Raw genomic sequence first — 5,529 nt, 5'->3', positions numbered from 1 at the left:
CTGCATTAGGCAAATCACTGCACAAGACCTTTTTAAAGTATTGAAGAGCAAAAATGTCAGCTTGAGGACTAAGGTGAGTCTGACCCAAGCCGTGGTATTTTCATTAACCTCATATGCATGCGAAAGCTGGACAGTGAATAAGGAAGACCATAAAAGAACTGATCCATTTGAGTTGTGGTAGTGGAGGAGAACATTGAATGTGCCATGGGCTTCCAAAAGAACCAACAGATCTGTGTTAGAAGAAGTGTAGCCAGAGTGTTCCTTGGAGGCCAGGATGGCCAAACTTTGTCTCTCATACTTTGGACATATTGTCAGGAGGACCAGTCGCTGGAGAAGTATATCATGTTTGGTAAGGTGGAGGATCAGAGAAAAAAGGAAGACCCCCAATGAGATGGATTGGCAAAGTGGCAACATCAATGGGCTCAAGTGTGGTAGCAATTGTGGGGTTGGCCTAGAATTAAGCAATATTTTGTTCTGTTGTACATACAGTCTCTATGGGTTGGTCCGGACTCGATGGCACCTAACAACAACATCAATCAACTTCCTCAGTCTAAAACTGACCAAACATGTAATCAATATGGATTGGTAGTTTCTGGCAATTGGAATACAAAGGTTGCCAACAGAGGGGAAGGATCAGTCATTGGAAAATATCATCTTGATGCTGGAGATCACATGATAGAATTTTATAAGACCAATTAATTCTTCACTGAAAATACCCTTTTTAAATGACATAAAAGATGACTATACACATGGACCTCACAAAATGAAATATACAGAAATCAAATTGCCTATATCAATCTGCTTTGTTCTGCTGTGCATAAGGGCGCTATGGGTCGGTACCAACTCGATGGCACCTAACAACAACAAAATGGTAAAAGATGGTGAAAAACCTCCATATCATCAGCCACAACAAGGCCTGGGACAGACTGTGAGACAGAACAATAATTGCTTATATACAAGTTAGGCTGAAGCTGAGGAAAATTAAAACAAATCAACAAGAGCCAAAATATGACCTTGAACATATTCCACTTGAATTTATAGACCATCTCAACAACAGATTTGATGGATTCGACACAAATGACCAGACTGGAAGAGTTGTGTGATGATACTAAGAATGTCATACAAGAAAGCAAAAGGTCATTAAGAAGAAAATAAAGACTAAAAAGATCAAAATGGGTAAGAGACCCGAAAACTTGCTGTTCAGTGTAGAGATGCTAAATCAAATGGAAGTATTGATGAGGTAAAAGAGCTGAAAAGAAAATTTCAAAGGGCAGCTGGAGATTACAAAGCCAAGTATTATAATGAAATTTGCAAAGAGCTGGAGCTAGAAAACCAAAAAAGGAAAAACACACTCAGAATTTCTCAAACTGAAGTAACTGGGGAAAAAAAAAAAAAAAAAAGTCCAAGCCTTTCGTGCAATATTGAAGGATTTTATGGGCAAAATATTAAATAACGTATACAACATCAAAAGAAAATGAAGGGATTTTGCTCTTGTCACGTGCTGGTGTTTGAGAACTTTCTCTGCTTCAGATTTGCCAGCAGTATGAATCAAGAAAAGTTAGCCAAACTTTAGGCTCAGATCCAGATAGGGGACTAGGGTACATATAGATTGCAGAAGAAGAATGTGGAACAGCTAGAGGTGATTACAAAAACTTCAGCGATATCTTAAAACAACAACAACAACAAACACCTGGCTGTAAACAATAAAGTTGGTATTGAAGAGGTGAACATGATTAAAGATGATGGGGCAGTTACTCATTTCAACAGTCTCAAGGCCCACACTTCTCTCTGTGTTAAGACTTTTCTAATTACTGGCCGTGCTGAAGCCAAACCAAGCTCAGAAATGTTTCCTGGAATATTAAGTCAATTTACCTGAAGAGTTACCAAGGCAAAACACCGGAAACAAAAAACACTGATGAGTGAGTTTCCGAGTGGTCCCGGTGGTGCCGCGAGTTTGTAGCCGCCGCTGTGGCCCAGGACAAGGAAGTGGAGAAGCTGCGGTGGGTGCTAGCGGCCGGGACGACAATGAGGAGCAGGGCTTCACCTTGCATGTTCTGGATGCCAAGACCCTCAGCTTCAGCACCAGACAGGTGGTTCGCCATCTGCTTTGTGCGTGGTATCATCTGCTCCATCCTGGGCACTAGGTTGATGTGGCTGCCCCAACAAGGCATGCAACTTTTTGTGGTGGTCTATACCCTTGAGATATAAAATACCACAAAAAGCTGCATACCATGTTGGGAGGAGTCCTGGTATGGCTCTGCGGGATAATGCTGTCGGACTACAAAGTCGTTTGAACCTCAAGGTCGGTGATTCAAGCTCACCAGCCACTCTTTAGAAACACTATACAGGGTCGCTATGAGTCAGAATCAACTCGAAGGCACTTCATAACAACAGTACCCTTGGGAATATTGCTGTATTGGCCAGTACATGCTTTTTTAATGGGACCCAAGAAGCACTGAAGAGAATGTTTGAAACCACAAGATTGCAGGCCATGATTCTTGTGCGTCTGTGCTTCATCTTTACCCTGTGTGCTGCGTTTTGGTGGCACAAGCATGGGCTGGCCCTGCTGTTCTGCATACTGCAGTTTCTGTCTATGACCTGGCACAGTTTATCATACATCCGATAGGCAAGGAATACAGTCATTAAATGCTGTCTGTCTCTCCTAAGTTGAACTTCAGAAACTTTTGGAAGACATTTGAAAGTTGGTCCTCTGTTTTTTGTTTTTCCCCTGTCCACTCTGATCACCCCCAACCACTATCATGCCAGTTTCTGATCACTTATTTTTTTGTGCTGGCCAAAGGTGGGCATGTGATTAGACTGTAGATGCTTTGGTCATTATGCATATTCCTGTGCTCTACTAAACATGAAGAGATTTTAATCATTGCCTACCAAATTTGTGTTTTAATCAGTTTTTTTAATCTTTTAAACAGCTTGCAAGATGTGAATATTTAAGGATAAATTTGGGTTTTTTGGCTCTGTTAAACTATCCACTTTTTTTTTTTTTTATCATTAACGGTGAAAGTTTTTAACTTAAGCTAAATATTGCTTACTATATGTAATAAAAACAATATATGAGTCTTTACAATTTTGAAATAAAAGCACATATGGAAAACTTAAATAAATAAATAAAACTATTTAAGGAGAATGACGACGTTCCAGATCTTATAGAAAATTTTGATGATGCATCAAACAATGAAGAAACTAAAATAGTTTCTGGTTTTGGGAAGTTGGTATGGACTAGATTTTATAAGTCAGCTTGTGGTTTGGAAGTTTTACAGACACAGAGAACATCATCTATCACTAGTATAATTACAAAGTATTATAAATATTTTGTAAAAGAAAAAAGAGGGAATGAATACACAAGGTCAGTGTACTAAAATGAATAGTCAATGTTTAAACATTACAAGAGTTAGCTTATGATCAAAAGTCAATGATACTAAAAGAAGGAGTCCAAGTTGCACTGAAGGCATTCTCAAAGAACACTGCTTCACGAATTGATGAAGCAGCACTGAAGGCACTCAGTCATCTATGCCAAGTAATTTGGGAGACAACTACCTTGTGTACTGATTGGAAGAAATCCATATTTCTGTCTATTCCAAAGAGAGATGATCCAACAGAATGCAGAAATCATGAGACAATATCATTAATATTGCATACAAGTAAAATATTGCTAAAGATAATAAAAATTGGCTACAACCATACATTGACAAAGAAATGCCAGAAGCTCTAGCTGGATCCAGAAGAGGACATGGAAAAAGGATGTCCTTGCTAACCTCAGATGAAATTTAACTGAAAGCAGAGAATACTAGAAAGATGTTTACTTGTGCTTTGATGATTATGCAAAGGATTTCAATTGTATAGATCATCACAGGCTATGAACAACATTACAGAGAATAAGTATTTCAGAACACTTAATTGTGCTCATGAGGAACCTGGACATAGACATAGAGCAGAACAAAGAAACACTAGATGGTTTAAAATCAGGAAACTCTGCATTAAGTCACAACATTTATTCAATCTGTATGCTGAACAAATAATCTAAGAAACTGGATTGTATGAAGAAGAAAATGACATTATGAGACGATGAAGACTCATTAATATCCTGTGATATGCAGATGAAAAAAATCTTGTTTGTTAAAAGCAAAGGGGTCTTAGTTATACTTACTGATGAAGATCAAAGAACACAGCCTTAGGTATGGGTAGTACCTCAAAATAAAATAACAAAAATCCTCACCACTAGAATAATAAATAACATCCATATAGATGGAAAAATATTGAAGTTCTCAAAGGGTTAATTTTGCTGGGCTCCACCATGAATACTCATGGAAGTAGCAGTCAAGAAGTCAAATGATGTATTGCTTTAGGAAAATCTGCTGCACAAGACATGTTGAAAGTGTTCAAGAACAAAGATGTCAGGCTGAGGAGCAAAGTGGACCTGACACAAGCCACGGTATTTTCAATATCCTTATATGTTTGTGAAAGTTGGACAATTAATAAAGAAGACTGTAAAAGATCCGATGTATTTGAGTTACTGTTTTGGAGGAGAATATTAAAAGTGCCACCTAGGCATGTTTGTATGTGGTAAATGGGACAGAGATAAACAGCAATTTATGTTGAACCTTGGAAATACAGACTTCTGTGATACAGGGATTGAGGCATAGTCTAAACGGGTAAAAGAGGGGGAATAATGTTAAGATGTTTGTCTGTCTTATTCATATTGGTTTCCCTTGGCTAATATTGTAAAATAGACACTTGAGTGGGATAAAAAGGACTATCAAGAAACATGATTATAAGATGCTTGTAAGCCTATTTTCAGCTTATAACTCACTGAAATACCTGAAAGAGTTTCTAGAACTTGCCCATTAAAACAGGCTTCCTACAGAGCATTTGTAGTGTATATAACCATAGGTGGAATCCTGAGCCCCATCCAGAATCTTCTGAGGTGGCACATTCCGTCTTGAAAGGACAAGGAGACCAGCCTGAAGGAGGTAGAAGAACAAAATATATTTCTTGAAAGAAAGAAGAGCAGGAAAAAAAAAAAAAAAAAAAAAAACCTGGCAGTCTGGCTGGTCACTACAAGAACAAGCAAGTTGTTCTCCAGGGAGCCATCAAGGCAAGCAATCAAGTCCCTTCAGGACAAACCCACCTCCAAGAATGAACCTCAAAGGCAACACATGAGCAAGCATGTAAGCTCACTGGTGATCATGTTGGTCTTCTGGTAAGTGGAAATGGGAGAAAGGCAGCAATGAAGATATGGGCTGAGTTCGACACTGTTTCACAGACTAGGGCCAACCTGGAGATGAGAAAGAGAAGAGGAAGGACTGGTTGGTCTGAAGTATGGTGAGACCTTGAGACTCCTGAGCCCATGGACAAGGACATATCTGTGGAGAACTAGAGCTGAGAATGAAGCATCCAGCTGATATGAAGTGAAGGGAGATCCAAGAGAATGCCCAAACTTGCAGATAATACCCATTTAACCCAGCATCATTGGCTTGATGATCATGACTTGACTAGAGTAAGATAAAGGAA

The 5,529-nt window shown here is 38.9% G+C and overlaps 1 pseudogene; it reads left to right on the top strand.

Annotated features, from left to right (window-relative positions):
- The first annotated feature begins 1,172 nt into the window (after positions 1 to 1,172).
- Positions 1,173 to 2,671, top strand: LOC102827256 (annotated as a pseudogene).
- The last annotated feature ends 2,858 nt before the right edge of the window (positions 2,672 to 5,529 follow it).

The sequence above is a fragment of the Chrysochloris asiatica genome, unplaced genomic scaffold (assembly GCF_000296735.1).
Source record: "Chrysochloris asiatica unplaced genomic scaffold, ChrAsi1.0 scaffold00426, whole genome shotgun sequence".
Taxonomy (NCBI): domain Eukaryota; kingdom Metazoa; phylum Chordata; class Mammalia; order Afrosoricida; family Chrysochloridae; genus Chrysochloris; species Chrysochloris asiatica.
This window is presented reverse-complemented; position numbering and strand designations above follow the sequence as displayed.